This window comes from Alligator mississippiensis, chromosome 5 (assembly GCF_030867095.1).
Source record: "Alligator mississippiensis isolate rAllMis1 chromosome 5, rAllMis1, whole genome shotgun sequence".
NCBI classification, from domain to species: Eukaryota; Metazoa; Chordata; order Crocodylia; family Alligatoridae; genus Alligator; species Alligator mississippiensis.
In genome coordinates, this window is record NC_081828.1 from 206,656,798 (window position 1) to 206,676,029 (window position 19,232).

General features: G+C 44.4%; 1 protein-coding gene across 8 annotated transcripts in view; it reads left to right on the forward strand.

Annotated features, from left to right (window-relative positions):
• KMT2C (lysine methyltransferase 2C) overlaps positions 1 to 19,232 on the forward strand; it is a 308,664-nt gene that overhangs the window by 64,774 nt on the left and 224,658 nt on the right. The gene's annotated exons all lie outside the window — the stretch shown is intronic.

Here is a 19,232-nt window from a genome sequence, read left to right on the forward strand (position 1 = left end):
AGATGCAAGGTGTGACGAGAAACTTGTTCGATATGGTTTCGATCAGCACTTCCCAAACTCTGACAGATTGTATCAACTTAAAACAATTCAACCTTAAGTACCACCAGCAAATTTTTGTGATATAAGGTAATTATAATAAATACGTTAATGTTGTCAGGTTGTCTGTGTACCACTAATGGTACCTGTACCACAGATAGATCATTTTGCATGGGATGGTTTGAATAGGGATGATCCTGCCTCAGGTGCGGGGGGTTGGACTAAGATGACCTCTTGAGGACTTTAGGGGAGTAATCAAGGCCATAAAAGAGGAGATTGCAATTGTCAAGATGTGGCGTTGGGGGCTTGGACAGCGTATACCCATCCCTCACTCCCTGTCAGGCAAGAGACGGAGGCATTGTGCTCTGAAAACAGCTTACAGGAGTGCATTCAGGAGCCACTGTTGAGATAAGCGGGTGTTATCGATGAGTTCTGAAGGGAGCCTGTCAGAAGGACGCATGCAACAATTTACTTTTTTCATCTGACAGTGCTTTATTTAGTCAGCTGTGTTTCCCATCTCACACATGCATGTGGTGACATCACTCACATATACCACCATGGTGGGAGCTACCCTGGATGTTTTTCCCAGTAACGAGAGTGACGAAGCAGAAAGTGATGTAGCAGGCAACGGTATCTGTAGAAAACAGAGGAGTGTAGAAGACAGCTGTGGCTGAGCATGTCTGCTGCAGTTCTTGAATCTGCCCATTATTCCCTTATTTCCCTCTGTCCCACTTCCTTTAAACATAAGCAAGGGAACAAGAGAAAGTGTGTTTGTTTTGAAGGAGTGTAACAATCTGTACTGGTACTTGACTATGTAAAGGATGCAGTAATGACTATTTTGTTCTGGCTGTACACTTCGTTACCTAGCTCATCAGCACCCCACGTGTCATTGGCTGAGTTCCAGGAATAGTGAATTTTAGTTGGAAGAGACATGGACATGCAAAACATCTTTGAGACTGTAAAAAGAGATGCAAATAAAGATCCTGTCTTTCCCCCGTGCGTCCCATTCTCATACCACTTGTTTATACCAAGACATCTTTGCACCCTTTTAGCAGTGTGACAAAGGGTCCTTGTGAAATGAGACCCACATCCACTATATTTGGTCAAGATGGTACAAATTAGATTTAAGGTGACATGGTCAATTTAAGCAGGTTAAAAATCTCAGGTCTCATACTGTTGAACTTAAAAGTGTGGAGCAAGAAAGCAAATGATTAGTGGTTTTCTAGGCACGGTTTAGGGCTTGAATCATTTAGGTAGAAAGTTTTTCAAAACCAGTGCACTGCTAAGAATACTTGTCTTGGACTAATGATCTGGGGCTGGAGGGGTCTGATTCTAGTTAGTAGTTCATTGTCATTGTAAAAGTACTCCTGTTTCTTCAAGCAGAAGTGCATTCTGCCAGCCCTTGTATGTGGGTATAATTTATTTTTAAAAGCTCTGTACTAAGATGACCATCCTTTATTTCATTGGAGGCCTGCCTTTCTGGCAGACATGCCACAAGTTAAGCCCCATCTTTGTCCAAATGCCATTCTCATCTCCATCCCCCAGAGGCATACCTAATAGTTTGTGCCTTGGGTGCCAGAATGGTAGCAGGGGGCCTTGAGCTTCCAGACATGCAGGCAGAGCAGCAGCAGGATGTTGCTGAGAGAGGAGGTATCACCACCAAGAACCAAGTAAACCCTTTTTTGGTTCTGCAACCCCCACAGTTTTATTAGGGCTAATGAGGAACCTAAACCCTTAGTATGGCAACAACTGCAGGGCCAGTGAGGTCTTAACCTGACTTTTGGCAGTAACACTTCCTCTTGCAGAAGCATCCTGCTGCCTCCACTCCATGCAGTCAGAGACCTGAGCCCCTCTGGCTCCATTGCACCAAGCACCCGGGGCTTGCATGCCGCACACACAGCAGCTACCTGTGGCACGCGTGCTGCAGGTCGACCATCTATTTGATTGCTTTGCATCTCTTGGGCTGAGAACAAAAAAGAAAAATAAAATAAAAGCATTTCTTGCAAGTATCATACAGAGATGTGGAAAAACACACTGCTGTGGGCTAGTCGCATACAGGAGTGTTTGACAAGGGAGTCTCAGGGCTGGGAGGCTCCACATCCCTTATGAGCTGTGCTAGCTTTGTTAAACGTTCTGGCTACTGCTGTAACAGGTGTCTTTACCCTATGAGAACCTCAGTTTGCATCTCAAGATACTTTCAGTGATGGGTTTGCCGTATACCCAGTGACGGCTTCAGGGTTCTTACCACCCATGGGACAGAAAAAGCGTGGCCCTGACAGGGTACTGTCTACAGTATCATATGCTTTATACCAGTTAGTGCCCCCATGCCAAGAAACAGAGCAGCACTCTGGCATCTGCAGGACCTCATGAGGTGGCACCTTCCGAGCCCATGGCATTGACAGGGGATTTGCATGTCAAGTACATGCCAGAAGTCTGCCTGAGTGGTGTCCCTTGGGTTCCCTGGAGTAGCTTGTTCTCCCCTCAATAGGGAGACCCTTCAGTGGGAACTCTCCTAATGGGGTTGCCCACAGTTGCACTCTCTGGGTCCAGTTGGGAGGCACCCTTAGCATCCAGGTGGTTCCATGGGGCAGTGGGATGAAGTGCACCCAAAGGCTGGCTCTGGGGCAGTGCCACTCCATGGGATCCTTGTGTCATGGTGGCATATAGCAGGGCCGAGGACTCCTCATGGGGCAGTGACATGGGAACCTCAGGTCTGGGTGTAACTGAGGTCACTTGGACCAGAGGGCTTAGTGTGGGCTGATACCAAGGCACAGAAGGCTGCATGTGAGGTGCCTTGTACTTGTGGGGTGATGGGGCTGGTCTCACTCTGGGTTCTCTGGACTCGGAGCTTGCTGCGAGTATGCAGGTCCCAGGCTGGGGTGGGTCTGGGCAGAGGCATATCTAACAAGTTTTGTGCCTTGAGCAAAACCTTCCTGCATCCTGAGGTGTGCATGGGGCATTAACAAGTACCAGAGGGCCGGGCGAGGAAAGGAGGGTGCTTGGTCTTACCTGTACCGTGGAGGCAAAGAACCAAGTGCTTCTGTTTGTGTCCTGCTCAGGGCTATTCTCTCCTTTCCCTCTCTACAGCCAGGTACTGGGGACAGTTCTTCCCTTCCCCTCCCCTCCACTCTTGACAGCTGGGCAGCAGGGTCTGTTCTCCCCTTCATCCTGTCCTGAACCAGAGTGCTCTGGGCTCTTCTCTTCCCCCTCTGCCTCCCTCCTTGTGTTCAGGCGGTGAAGGGCTGTTTCCATTCAGCTAAGCTGACTTCCCCATGGAGCAGGCAAAAGAGGCACAGGGGCAGGAGGGCTTCTGCTGGCCTCCCAGCCAAGGCAGCACGGACCCGGGGAGCTGAAATGCACCCCTTCAACTCCAGACCCTGCCCTTCCCCTTTTCACTCGCAGCCCTGACGCTAGCCCTCTTGTGCCACCCACAGTGGTTGCCCATCCTACTTGTGGCATGCGTGACATGGGTTGGCCAGCCCTGCTTTATTTGGTTGCCTTTACAAAGGGTGGAGTTGTGCACAAATTGCCATCTATAGTTTCCAACAGTTTTTAAAAGGGGAATACTGCAATACTAAGCAGGCAGATAAAGGGGCCCTTGGAATTTGGAGTCAGCTGAAGTAAATAGAGCTTGATGGCAAGGTAGTGCTGCACCTCCTAGCCACATGAGCCACAGTTTATTACATGCTTATGCTGCTTGTCTGATTCAGTTAGTCTATAAGGTACACCTCTACTTTGCCTTCTGCTTGACTCAGCACTAGAACTAGTGACTCAGACTAACATGGGTAACTAGCTTATTCTGCATCTAGAGCTTGTTGTATGATTTGGGGTAAGTTGCTTCACTTTTCCATATCAATAGATTTCTTTCCTGGCTTCAAGGAAAATAGATTTTCACATATTTTTATATTTTAGGGAAGAGAAAGCCCACGATGTCAGAGCAGTCGAATAGTTGACTCTTAACAATGCTGAGGCTATAGGAAATAAGTTTGCTTGCTCCTATACATTAAATATGTGAACCAGCATACATATGACATATAACAAACATCTGAAAAACTGTTTAAACATTAGCACCAATGGTTTAGACATACCAGTGTGTGTGTGATTAATACAGTAATGTACAGTGTCAGAATTTGTATGTAGCAAAATCATGAGCTTAGGCTTGGTAAGCAAACTAATAGCTCTGTAACAAAGAAAAAATGTGTACTGTATCCATCCAGTTTAGTGAGCATGAAAACACCTAAGTCCTTGGAGCTTGATCAGTTTATGAAAGAAATTGCTATATTTACTTGACTATAAGACAAGGCTTCCTCCTCCAGTCAGTATGGGGGAAAAAGCCCCTCATCTTATGTTTGCATACCAGCAAATCCTCCCCCCCCCCCCCCATTTAAATATGCTGCCTATCATTAAACTGCTGCGAGAAGCAGCATGTGCTTAGTCATGGAAACCATCTGTGAAGTTGATTGAATGCAGCCCATGCTGAGTGTGCCCATGAAACACGTGGTCTGTATTGGGCAAAACACGCTGATAGGAACCTTTTTTTTTTTATGTGTGTGACCCTTAAAAACAAAAACAAAAAACCCAGACAGTTGTTCTACCAGGAGGGAATGGGCAATACTAGGCCAGAGCCAGCCCTTAGACCCCTTTGATGCCAGTTTTTTTATCTTGTTTGTATTGTTTTGTATTGCTTTGTTTTGTTAATTAAATTTTGTGTCTCAGGCCAAATTAGCCAAATCAGTTCTGAAGTCTTTTGACGAAGCAGAGCTCATTCATTCAAGTCTCCAGTACTACCACTGGCAAGTATCCTCCGTCCCAGACTCTTCAGCCTGGGGTTTCAGATACTCCCAGATCCATGGCAGGCATCCTATGTGCGGGCCCCAAGCCTGGAGGCCTTGGAGTTCAGATGCCCCTGACTCTCGCTTGCCCTCAGCCAAAAGGCCAAAGGAGCAAGCAAGGGAGAAATCCCCCATCCCCATAAAAATAAAGTGTGTAGCCGAGATCCTCCCACTGGGAAGCTATAGTAGGGGGTCCTGCCCACAGTGCATTGGTCAAGTTTCCACCCTGAACTACACAACGCCATTCAAGGTGATCTTGGCCTGGTGATCATGGTATTTCTCCTGCCAGAATGGGGACTTCATTTGATATGAGCCAAAAGCCTGAGAAGTGGTCAAAAATGCTTGACCTTAGCCAAAAAGCTAGTGCAGCCTATCTGAACAAGATAAAGAGCTCATTGTGCTCAGTCTCCTTCAGCATCGTTTCCAAGTCTTGATGAGCCACTATAATGCATATATTTTTTTCTTCCTTTTTACTCCCACAGCTGAGTTATGCCCGTCTTTCCCATTTCCAGTGATTCCTGTTTCTTCGCCAGCCTTAAATGTCTGGCAAACATCACCAAATGGGGCCCCAAACAGTTCACCCAGAATCCCGCTGTCGCCCCCTTCTCTCAGCCTCTCGCATACGATTAGTGTGGCTCCACCTCATGGAGGGTGGGGACCAGGTTGCCCTATGCCTCATCTGCATATACATTTTTTGTAGTGTCCCAGGGCTTGTGACAAGAACACCCTTTCTAGTCGCAAGTTGGGGGTTAATAAGCACAGGGATCCTTTGTGGGGGTATGTGGGGTACTGAGTGGTGCTGGGCTGTGGCATCACATTGGCTTGAAATGCTACTGATTCTGCTGGGGCCCAGCCCCAGGAACTGTATGATAAGTTATGAGCCTTTTGGCTCTAGACTCATATTTTGCATGGTTTGTACACTTTTTGGCCTTTTGGCTCAGATGAAGTGTAGCCCCGATCATCCTTGTGGTTTTCCCAGGGTGAGACCTGCCTCTTGCACTCCAGGCACGCTGACCCCTGCGAGTTTCCCTAAATGTAAGAACCTCAACATTTTGGCATTTTGGCTAGAAGCAAGCAAGACTAGGGGACACCTGAACCTCTGGGCCCTGGGCTTGCACGCAGTATGTCTGCCACAGATTTAGGAAGTATCTGAAGCCCCAGACAGATGAGTATGGGAAGGAGGATACTTGCTTGGTGGTAGAGCTATGCAGACTTGAATGATTGGACTCTGCTCAGTTGAAGCTACTTGACTGTTGGGCTTTACTCGATAGACTTCGGACCTGATTTGGCCCTTGAAACAAATAAAAATTTAAAAAGTTTGTACTATGTGTAAGTACGTACAAAAGTGGTTCTCAAAATTGTGTTTATGGAGTATTTGTGGTGAAATTTGCAGCAGTCTGGGTTGGGTCCAGAGTCAGACCCACAGCAGTCTCCTGTTCTCTGCAGTTTTTGCCCTCTTCTTTGTTGTCCCCCCTCCTCCCCCCCCCCTTTATAGTTGCATGCAGCTCACTTCCACATTGTGCTTGAGGAGGAAGCAGAGCCTGATCAGGGTCTTACAGTGAGGGGGGACAGAAGGATGTCGGGGGGGGGGGAAGAGGGCAAGGGGGGCACTTGACCTCCCACACCACTATTTTCCATGCTGTAGCAGTGGGAGGGGGATGAATTCAAGACACTCTGGTTAGAGTCTACACCTGGAAAATTGTAACAAATGTATACATTTTTCACATATAGAATCTAATTACTGGGTCATATAATATTCAGGGGCATCTTGTATTCACATAAATATAGTAAATGATCTTGTATTCACATAAATACAGTAAATGATGCGGTTACTTGTGATAGAAGGGTGTTGGATTTGATGACCAGTGGCCCTTTCTATATTCCCATAAATTCTGTATATATGTAGCAAAGCCATGAATTTAAGGTTTGGAAAACAAACATCTCTATAACAAAGGAAAAAAATGTGTACTCTGTCAGTTTGGTGAATATATGAATACTCACAGAGAGCCAGAAACTATTCTCATACTTGTATTTAAACCAGGAGTCTCACTCTTCCTACCTTCTGTAGGCCAAGAGGGTTTTTTTGCAATCCTCTGTCTTTTCCCATGAGCTCCCTTTGCCGCTGTCCCATTCCCTGTTTCATGGGGAGCTCTTTCATGACAGGGACTGTTTTATCACCTGGTTCTCCATTCTTCACCGAGGCAGTGGTTCTGTGTGCTTTCTTTTTGTTTTTCTGTATTTTGTGGGTCCCCCATAAGCCAGGGTCTCGCCCAGACTATCAGAATTTGCATCCTCCTTGGGTGTTTTTGTATGTGTGCTTTACGTTGGGTTTTTCAATGCACAAAACTGCCAGTGCAGCTTCAGAGATGAATAGTATAAAAATCCAACGAATTCACAATTGTAATCCTCACAGCAACTACCTCTCTGGCTCTTGTAATGTATGCAGTTAAGACATAATTACAATATAGTAATACAAATTACTGTGCATGCTTATGTGAAACAAATTAAAATTATTGTTAGAATTTAAGCCTCCTGATTCTATATTTAAAGCCTCAGAAATATCCCTTCATCGGTGTATCCTGAGTTAAGTGAATGTGCAGGAAAGATTGTGAAGAGTGCTTGCTCACACGCTTGCTCTTACAGGCATGCGCGTGCATATACACACGCATGCATACTTGTTACAAGATGTTTACAGTGGATTAAAACAATATTGTATGGGTCTGACTTGGGTTGTGCTAAAATAGGAACACAAAGGGTCAAGGGTTTTTTTTTTGACAGCCTCCCTTGTGATTTTTGCATACTGAATTTGAAGGGTGCTGAAGATCCTTTGAAGTGTGAGGAGATCAGCAGAAAACACAGGCTCAGACTTGTCCCTGCCTGGCTGATCCCCCAACCCTACTGCAAGACCTCTCTTTAGCCCTGTAATATATCAATTAGTTTTTGAAATGGGGTGCCACTCAATTCATAAAAAATATGGAGGGGTGTCTTGAGTCCAAAAAAGTTGAGAATCATTGATTTAGAGGAACCTGATTTTTCAGGGGATAAGTGTGCAGCTCTACTTAAGAATCAGGCCCTTTTATTAAATATATTTCAACATGAAGGTACCAAAATCCCTTTTGAAAATCTTAACTAAAACCTCTGCTTTGAAGTTCAAATTTGCCTGAAATTGTTCCTGAAGTGAATGAGCAGGTAGCAATTCAAAATTGTGATCCTATCAAATTGTGCTCCCAAACACACCACACCTATACTACAGTACTATAGTTTTCAAAGGGATCAGCAAGATGAGGAGGGATCAGAACAAGCTAAACGTTGGGGTGATGGTTCCATAACAATAGTTGACAGGAATGACCAACCAGAAAGATTTGAGTGGTGGATGTTTTCTGACCAGTGCTGAGTTCACTGCATTAAGTTTAAAAGATGCATGGATCTGTTAAAAATGGTGAAAAAATTGGTTCAAGTAAGCCTACTTGGAGATGGTACATGAAGAAGCATTGTTGTACGTGAAGTACAGCTTTTCTCTTAAACATGTTACTTTGACTTGCTCCTACTATTTTTTTTAGTAGCCTTTCATATTTTATCAGGCTTTATGAATAAGAGTTAATATATCCCAACTACTTGTGCAGCCTCTGTTTCTGGTTTTTCAGCTTTTCCCTTATTACTGGGACCTGTCGTTTTCTGCTTCAGGACTGCCGGATGGCTTTCTCAACTTCTTATTCCAGATCTCTAGTGCCTGGAGGCTTCCTTTGTTGACCTCCACCTTCTTCCTCATTGTTTTTTCTTTGCTGGATTTCCCACCTCTTCGCTTTCCCCCCTTGGTGAATGCTGCCTGGTCCTCCATTCTCCCAGACTTTTCTTCCTTTCCCTCCCCATTTCCAACTTGCAACTGCAGCTCAGCAAACCACCCCTCTTCCCTCTGCCTCCTTAGCACTTGTTCAGACCTCTCCATTAATTACAGATTATTTTTTTCCCTATTCAAGTAGCTGATGCGTATTAGTTCAGAGTGAAATTTGTTCCAGATGCCAAAGATTACTTAGGTCGTATTTGACCCCAGCAGTTTTTCCTGCCCAGATCAGGACGGCTGGACCCGATGATCTCACGAGGTCCCGTCCAGCCCTAAACTTCTGTGAATCCAGTGAGCAATACACCAGTATCACTTGTGAAATGGCTACTTTTTACTGATGAAACCAGAAATGAGAGGTTAAAAATCCCTGTAATTTTGCTGCCTTTTTCTAAGAGAGTCCACTTAATTGCATATTTAGAAACATTAAGAGTACATTGAGTAAGTGAAGCATGTTAGTTTGGGACCCCACCCCCCCATGGTATTGTAAATCTAAAGAAAGAAATAATAAAGCAAATACAGCTGAGTAGCCTCTTTGTTGGTTTGATGTTTTTTGCTGTGGCTGAACACTGAACTCTCCCACTTCTATTCTTCTGCTGTAGATTATTCTTTTCCTGTATTAGTTTCAGCAAATTTCCATGTAAAGTATATTTTGCCGCCTTCTTGGTTCTCCCTTTAGGTTTCCTGAAATTGAATTCTACATGCTAATCCTTTGATTATTGCCTTTCTTTTTTGAAAACTCTCATAAATTACTTGAGTCTTTCTTAGAATCCACAGTCCTTCCTATCTTTGTGTCATCTGCAAATGTTGAGACCCTACATATTGGTCTTTCTTCCAAATCACTTGTGTATTGAGTGAAATAAGATTAGTGCTACTACCGAGTCTTTTGGGAACCCCCTCTTGATAAATCTATCAAGAAGAATTTAATTCTGTTTACAATGACATCTTACCCACCAAATGAGTCCCTAGTCCAATTTTTTTTTCTCAGTATTGTCAGGGGATTTCCAGTGTGATAATTCATAAAATGCTTTCCTGAAGTCAGGATAGTTATATCAACTGAGATCACTTACCCCTCATTATTTTTTATCTTCGGTAACCTTATTATAGTGCCCACTGATCACTTGCGTTTTTACTAGATTCATGTCGATGACTTCCTGATGACTTTTGTCCCTCTAATTACCCTTTTTCATCCCTGGGCAAAGCACAAGAGAGCCAGAGACAAATAGTTCTCCATCAAGGGGTTTATCTCTGTAATAAGTTTTCAAAGATGATTGCGCCAATTTAGACCACAAAGACCCCCTTCTTTAAGAGAAGCTAACCAGCGTTTTTTTTGGGAGGAGGACTAAAAGCAAATTAATTCCATATCTAATGTACCAAGCATCTCCTACCACAAAAGAAAAAAAAAAGATGACTCCAGGAGGAAAAACTGAGGTGTGAGATAAAATCCGAACTCATTGAAACTCTTCCTGTGAGTTTGGCAGAACCATGGTTTCTCTGTAAGGTCCATAGCAGACTGCCATGCAAACAACACCTCTAGATAGTTGAGCATACCTTGCAGTAATGGAAATGGTATCTATGTGTACATACAAGTAAATGAGAAATCCAGTTACATTGCTAGTATTTTTAACCCAAAGGTAGGTCTTCTATGCAACTCTCCACCCCTTCCATCCACCAGAAATGCTGGTAGAGAGCGGGCTGATTGTTATTGTTTGAAAGTGTTTTGTTTCTGTTTTCCCCCTAATCTGGTAACTTTGTTTATAATAAGGAATCCAAATGGGACAGTAAGAGCTACTTGGCATTTGCATTTAAATCAACACAGGACCTTCCTAGCAGCCAACATCCCTTCTTCGGCTAATGATGATATGAGATGTGATCATGTGCACTGAAAATGGGACATTTAACCAGCTGAGCTTTTTCCTCCTGTCGGGTCAGCTCCCTCCCCCAGAGTTCTTTCAGTCTTTCCGTAGTATAATCCCTTACTTCAACCCAGTCCAGATAGTAGCGGGGCTTTCTGTGGCGTTTCGGGGCTGAAAAAGTCCGTCTTTCATTCAGCATCCTTTTTTTCAGTTGTGCCTGCAGCTGTGCCATGTGTGGCCAAAATGCTGAAGGTTTTTTTGTTGTTTTTTTTTTTTTCTACAAGAGTTGCCAAGAACTGAAAAAACACCCTCTGGTACAAAGCAAGAGGCCAACCAGATCTGATTGTATGTTGGGCATTTGCCAGGTCACTGACTGGTGACGAGGAAGTCGTCTTTGCGTCAGAAGACTGCATGCATGCTGTGCACTGAATGTTAAAACTTTTAAGTTACACCTCCTTATCTCAGATGTGATGAAAGAGATGAGTGGCCATAAGCCATGTTTATGCACAGTCAGTACAACAAACGTTCTTCTCACCACCAGTTATATTTCCTTGCTGCTCTCTTTGGACCTCTCTCCTTTTTTGTAAAAGTCATGCACTCCCGTTGCAGCTGTCATTGCACCGTCCTCATCCAGAGATGGAATTTTAATTGCATACAAATGTCTTCTTGCCACGTGACTTCTGAACATGAAGTCTAGTCTCTCTTATCTACTGTGGCCTGTTTTGGACCCAAAACTGGATTCTTCAGTAGATTTCTTAGCCATGTTTGGCCATTGTTAAAAAATGACATGTCTCATGTTCTTTAGTTAATGTGGGAGAATTGAAGTTAATGTTAAGCAGAAACGTCAATGAAGTTGAAGTTAATGTTAAGCAGAGTTGAAGTTGCCTGGCTTCCTTTGGTGAAGCGATCGACTTTTCACGTAAACTAGATGATCAGCATGATGTATTATATCTTGCTTAGTGGATATTTTTTTTTTTTTTACTGTAGAACATACTCTACAAACTGATTTGCCTGAAACTTTTAACTGAATCAGCTGCTTATACATTACAAAGATGAGAGAAGATGATTGATACAAATAGTTGCCACTTATTATGTTGCCACTGTGTTAGAAGCAATTCTAAAGCAGTGAATTTGTTTCTAGTCATTCACCAATGTACAAACAAAATCTCAAAGCCCAAGCATTGCCATCTTTTCTTTGTTCTGATGATGTTTTAAGCAAGAATATAAACAGAAAAAGATAAGATTTGCAAATGCACAGATAGGATTCTTTTCCTGATAGTTTACTATATTGGGATCAGTGATTTTGTATAGGATAAAATTTTGTTCTGAGGTCTGACTTCAGTGGTTTTGGTTACTTGTTTCATAACTGGCAAGGAATTTACATTCATGTATGCAATATTGGTGGCTAAAAAATATAGGTAAAGAAATATATTTTAATGCAGCATATGGTCTTCAAAGAGGAACATTCTTATGAAGTTTGAAACTGAGTTTTCCTGCAGTGGGTTACGCTATAGGAACCTGAAATATAGCAGTACTTCTGGCACCAGCACACCCCGCAACATACAGCGATTTTAAACCGCTGTTCTCTGAATGCTGGCTGCTGCTTCCCAGAGGACTATCTGATCACAGTGACACTTCTGCCTCCCAGGCTAGGGATGGAAATTACACCTAAACCAATATAAGCAAGTGGAAACGGGTTCAGACCTGTAACTGAACAGAAGTTTAGCGCACATGAACTGCTTTCAAATGGCTGAAACAGGTTTAAGATAAACCTGGATGGATGTAGTATGAAACTTTACCTGACTTAAGTTAGAGCAGTCCCTGGAACTTGTGTCCCAGATCCCCTCCCGACTCAGGTTAGCTCACAGTCCCCCAGTACCCCCAGTGCCTTTGCGAGGAGGCATGCTGGAGTACAGGTTGCTGCTGTAGCCCAGTGCTTAGCTGGCTCCACCCCAGGACGGGGCTTGGCTCAGGCCAATGACCAAGCAGCCCAAGCACAGAGGTAAGGGTGGGGGGAACACAGGTAAGGCTTCCCCAAGGACTGGACCCCTTTGCTGCTCCCTATCCAGTGCCTGGCCAATAGGCAAACAGCCCGAGCATGGAGGTGAGGGAAGGGGGGGCTGGGGGCAGGGGAGAGAGGCAGGGCTATCCTCAGGGACTGGACTCCAGTGTTGGGGGTGGGCAGGGGGAAATGGACCCTGGTGTCTTCTGTGGGGGCTGCAGTGGAGGGGCTTCCCCCCTATTCAGCCCAGCCCAGCTAGGGGGCTTGCGTGAGCCCCTTCAGCCCTGCCTGTCAGGCACTGGTGTTGGGAGGGAAGTGGATCCCAATCCTGGCCCCAGGCCCACCACTGGCACCCGCCATGGGGGGAGGAGGGGCCGTGGCAGCCCCAGCCCAGACTGGCCCTGCTGCTTATTACGAGTCCCCCATGGCTGCTGGCTGTATCCTGCCGGCTGCCTCTGGTGCCGGGCTTAAGGCTCTGGGGGATGTGCCAGGCAGCCCTGGGGACTTGTTCCAGATGGCAGGGTCCAATCCTGTCCTCTATGGAGGGCTCTCATCCCTGCCACCTGGCACAAGCCCCCTGGGCTTCCCTGCACATCCCACTGGCTCCTGGCACCAGTGGCAGCGGGCAGGCCTGGGGGCTTGTGCCAAGTAGCAGGGCCCAATTTTTCTTTTTATGGGGCACCCCCTGGCTGGGTGGGGACAGAGAAACCCCTGGGGCCTGCCTCCCCCTCCCCCACGAGAAGACCCTAGCTCGGGGACTGAGACTGGAGTGGGGGGCTTCCTCCAAAAAGCTTTGAATCGATTTGGACCTTTTCGTTGGTCTCCTGATTTGATTCGGAGATTCGGCTGCCGGATTGGGCCAAATCTCCAAATTGAATCGGCACCCAAAGCTTCACGCAGTTCTATAAATCAATTCCATCTCAGGCTTTTTGACTGTCTGTATGTAGCACCAGCGTCAAGCCACCAAATCAGGTTAAAGTAAGGTAGAATACACTGAAGACGTGTCCATGTGAGCAGTTGCTGTAAGAAGACCGTTTGCTTGGCAGTAGAAGCGACTGGGAGAGCTGCCTTCTCCCAAGCTTTATCCCAAGCAACAGGAGTTTGAAAACTCTGGCCTTAGCGGGATCTCTTTTTTTTCCACAAGCTGAAGAAGTTAGTGACACTTGATCAGGAGTAACTCTAAGGGCTGAGGGCACTGCTGTCTGCCAGAGGTCACAACATCTATTCCGAACTTAGAAGGTTGTTAAATTTCTTGTCACACTGGTGAAGGTAGCGAAGCCTCTCTTGTTACATTGCTGTCCTGTCAAACAAATGTCTTCACAACAGTATGTTGGTATTGCTAATCCCTCAGCATGCCTGTAAAACGTATGGCCTCACGCAGAGCTTTTTGCAGCAGTTTTCAGGTGTCCACACCCAGGTTGCAATGCATTTGCTTTGAGACTATTGCCATTGCATCTTGCAAGAAGCTGCAAGTGTGGACACGTGAGAACTCTGGAGCTGCAGGACGGTAATTAGGGTTCCTACTATATTTCCTCCTGTAATGCTTCTTATCGTTGATGGTTCTGGCATCTCTGAGCTTTGGCTTTGTCACTTGTCAACCACTCTCCATTCATCCTTACTGAGAGCCGACAAGGCTCCAAAATAAAAAATGGGCTAAATAGCTCAGCAGTGGCATCTTCGGTGGGAGTAAAACATGTATCTTTTAACGGTTAAAAATATTGTTTAGGTGCTTGTACATGTTGAACATAATTTAGCAAGTTTTTTCAGTGGTGGGTATAAAAGGCCTAAGACGTTTTCACTTAGGCTATTAAAACATTTTGTCAGAAGTCAACATTTATTTTCTTCTTTGCTTTGTTCCCTGTGTTTTAGGATTTTTTTTGAAGGTGATGAGTGCTTAGGTTACTCTGATAGGGCCTGTACATGAGAGGGGCTGCACATGTAAAATAATGCACATCTCTTGCTGTCGGGCAGTTTGCCATGGGCAGCTTCCAGGGAAGCATCTTGTGGATCTCAAGACACAAGCAGAGGTGTAGTACTTGAGTTCAGTAAATACAGGCATGAGAAGAACTAACCAATTATGCTTGGGGTATTATGATCCCAGCACTTGTTCCTGCCCAGGGGAGGGGGTCGGGCTTCATGATCTGTTCAGGTCCCTTCCAACCCTAGAAACTATGAAACTATAACCAGTGAACTTGAGTTGTAGAGCAGGAAAAGCTCTGCAGACCCAATCTGTCTCTGTCTCTCTACTTTAACAGAGGGATCATCTTCCAATTCCCAGCTTCTGTAGCCTTCTATGTAAGAGAGTGTCTCTACATTATAACTTCTGTCACATCTTCCTTCTTAACAATTACTACAGAAATAAATTAACACGGAATTCCATGAACACCTATCTACAGAAGAGAGGTTGCAAGTATACCACTCTAGAGTGAGTCTTTACTAATCACTTCCCTATTTCCCCTTTTCTGCAACAATTTTAACAAGCCTCTTTCAGGCCTTCAGGAGGTTTCAGTTTCCTCCCAGACCGACAAAGTATCCAATGCAGTTTCTAACGTTTGGTGGAAAGCTTCTCCGAGTCTTGATAAACTTGAGTCCTTGAATCCTTATACTGGGATCTGACTCGCTTGCACTTTTGTCAGTGCTGCTTGCGCACATAGCACCAAGTTCTTTAGCTACAGGATTACTGAGGCCCATTTCTTCTTTCTGTATATTTGCATTGTCTGTGGGCCCATTTCTTCCCATAATTATTGCTGTATATGTTCTAGAACCATTGGTTTCTCGCTAAGACATTTGTCCAGGTTTGGGTTGCAATGGCCAAGATGATCATCAGGAGGGATGAATGTTTGCAAGCACACACTTAACTGGACTGAGTTTCTCAGAAGCTGTTAGACCCAAAACTGATATCACCTCCCTACATGGCACAATAATTGGAAATTTTTACATGCTGTTTTCATACTAGATGCTAGCAATGCATCTCTTTTCTAGGGATAAGTCTACCTCCATGCAAATAGCTTTTCTTGTAATGCATTGCAGTAGCCTTTCTCTGCAATGCTGTAAATAATCTAATCTCTAATCAGAGATTGTATCAAGTTCCCAAAAGCACAGTTCTTACTCTGTCTCTTTAGTCCAGTAACATACTGATCTATACTTTATCTTGGTTTTTCTCTGCATATAAAAAAAAAGAAATATGGCTGTCTCATTCTTTTTTGGCGTACAGTGTTCCTCAAATGTGGATGGTATTGTACTTAACTGCATATTATGGCCTTCTTCAAGGTAAAGGAGTTATAAACAGGCAGGGCATCCTCCCTTCCCCCCACTATATGCAAGCAGATGCATGATTTAGCATTTTCATTTTTCTCTTCTGCCACTGGCTGCTTGGTACCATTCAAACCTTTGTCTGAATGCCCTTCAGTTCTCTGTCTGACATCAGAAGGGCAGGTAGAGGTTGCAAAACTTCCGTGACTCACGAAGATCTGTTATAATGGCCCTTGTCCTTTTATGTGCCTGTGTTGCTCCACTTGCTCTCAATTCCCAACTTTCTTTTTTCTTCTTTCTCATTTGCTACTTCTAAGACTATATAGTGATCAGCAGGTTCAGTAAGCACAGGCATACATGAATGAGAAGAACTAACCAGTAAACTTTAACTGGGGAGCAGTAGGCAACCTCTGTCAAGTCCTGTTGTCTCTTTCTTTCTAACTACTCTGAGGTAACATCTTCTAATTCCCAACTTCTGTAGTCCTCTATATATCAATTATAAAATCTGCCATTACAAGGCGGAAAACAGGAGAGAGAAGGGTGATAATGTAATAGCAACCTGACACATTTTAATTATTGCACTCTGACATTCTCCCAGAAGAAATCTTGTTTTTAGCTGGTCTCATCCTAGCCACCATTCATCTCCTTTCCAGCTCCAGGCTGTACAGTGGAGTCCTTGCAGAAAGTCAGTCCTGCAGATGTCAGGGAAAATTGGCTTCATGTGCATAAATCCCCAGCGAGACCTGCACAGCCCAAACTGGCCCCTGCAACACTTCATTACATATCTAAGAAGCAGATATCGGAGAAGGAAGTTGTCAACACAATTAAAAAACAACCAGTTCGAAGGGTACAAATAAGAGACAGAAACAAAGAAATCTCCCTACATTGTAGCAGCTTTTTAATTAGTTTCTTGTATGGCAAACCTGGTAAAAACTTACCTTTTCCTTCATTTGCTTAAGACATCTGTTCTGCTATAGAGGCTGGGAGTAAAAATTCACTGCGGAGGAGAGAATTTTAAACAAGTACATTTGAATACATTTATAATCTATTTGAAAATTGTTATTCATCCTATATGGAGGCTTTCTCATGATCTTTATGATCTTGTGAAATCTAAAACCAGTCTCTTCCACCTGAAATCTGGTCAAACAATTGTATTTGAAGAGGCCAGAATGAAAGTGGTGAGCTTCTGAATTGTGGAATCAAATCATTCAAGCGAATTTAGCCTTGCCAACTTGAAAATAGTTAAATTTGGTCTAGGAAACAGTCTATAAATAATATTTATAACAGCAGGTTACCTGCATACTTAGGCCTTGGCCCCCTTTGTGTGCTGGTTAAAAGGATATAGCTGCTATTATTGATTTGAACCACAGGAGCACAAAGAAGCCCAAGGACACTGATGGCTGGTTGTGCTAGGCATTATTTGAAAAAATAAGTGCCTGCTCCAAACAGCTGCCAGGATTGTGTTGCAAAGTCTGTAAAATGTCTTTTGCCCACATAGATTTGCTCTCAGAGCCTTTGTACAAGCATTGATAAAACAATGTTTGCAGTCTCTAAATATATCTTTTACTTGCACCTGTGTATGCTTGTGCCTTGCATGAGGCTCTTTTCCTTCCAGGTTGGACAGATAACCTACCCTGGCCTTCTCCAGAACTGCAAGGCAGAAGAAGGCTGCTTTGCTTTTTGTTCAATAACTGTTTTGATTAAGTTTTTTATCATGTTTACTGACAGAAGTAAAAACTGAATACCTAATAGAGGTGAACTACAGACACTTGATAATTGTGCAATTATAGTTTTTTTCCATTCCCCAATTCCCCATACCAACTCATTATACATGGTAGAGATGTAAATCGGGAGAGGAGCAATTATTAAAATATGATATAAAATAAAACATTATATCTAATTGTGAAGCTGATTGACAGATTTATTTTTATGATTGTTCCAAGGTTCTCCACTCCCATAAACCTCAAAGCATGCAACCAAATCAGCTGCACAGTCATCAAATGTAACATAAAGCAGTTAATGTAATTTAGCAAGAGTTGCCCATAGCAACCTTAAGGAAGCTCTAAAAAAATGTTGTCCCCCCTTCTTCCATTATAGGGGCATCACAGATCATCTGTTTCCCTTACACTGCAGCCAGTGCTGGACTCCTGTATTGCAGGAGCTTCAGGCTGGTGAAATACACTCTCTCTCTCTACTTTTCTCACTCTGATCCCTGTGGCAAATCTGCTTTCTGAACCTTCTCCTCTCCTCCCATCTCTTTTGCCCTGACAAAGCAGGTTGTTGCCTATAAAAGGTCATGCCTCTGAACCATGCTACACCTGCTGCCTAATTGCAGACTAACATGGACTACCACTTCTGTCTTCAGCCTATTGTGGTAACATAAGCATCTTCTGTATCTCTATGATATGGATCTTCAGCCTTCCAAAGGCATGGTGAGCCACCATCTATTGCTGAGACAGTAGTTGAAAGATGGTTTGTTTTGGTATATTTCTGGGAAAATGTCTCTTCTAGAAAGAGCAAAGATAAGCAACAGTTGCCAGGGTAGAGAGACCTCCACATCTCCTCCTATGCAGTGGGGACAGAAGTGCTACTTGACCAGTAGTGGTGGCCATATACATGGCCATTTGGATCACATACCCAAAATTGCCCTTCAAGGTTTAGAAACTTACCAAAAACTCTGTTCTTAATGACTGGGCTGGGCATTAGCTGCTTCAGGAACCCCAGAATGAGCTAGTCTAAAATCGGTTGTAGGGAATGCCACATATGGATTGGCCAAAGACTAAGCTGCTGTACAAGTACCCCACACCATTGCAAGGACTAAGCAGTTCAGCTGCTGGCACACTTTGTTCATGTGCTACAAAGTGGAAAATGTCAAAAGTATTTCTTCTTTTTTTTCAGAAAAACCTTTATTGCATGGGTATCAGACCAGCCTTAGCAGGGTTTAGTAACTGGACCAAAGGGACCCCTGTGGTAAAAGAGCAATAAGAGATGTGCTGGTAAGAGAGTCATGGGATCTGATGTGTGAGCTACACAATTGTGCTTCCTGCCATGCTACAAGTGCATGGCAGGAGCTGTGATTGCGTGATCATGTATCAGATCTCATCATACCTTATTGCCAGAGCAGAGGGAGCCTGGGATCATAATCCTAGGCTTCCCCTGCACCAGCAAGAAATAAGCCCCTGTGGCTGGGATTCCCTGCAGCTGACGGGATTCCCAGCTGTATGGGCGTATGGTGGGTCTGTGACACTGGCAGCCCTGGTCAGCTGACGGGACTCCCAGCTGCCAGGGCTTGGTAGTGCACCCCGGCAGCTGAAAGCCTGCATCTGATGAGGCTCCCAAGCTCTGGGGCACCTGGTGAGACCCACAGCCAGGAGCCCCACTGACTGCTCTGGGCTCCCAGTCATGGGGTTGTACCT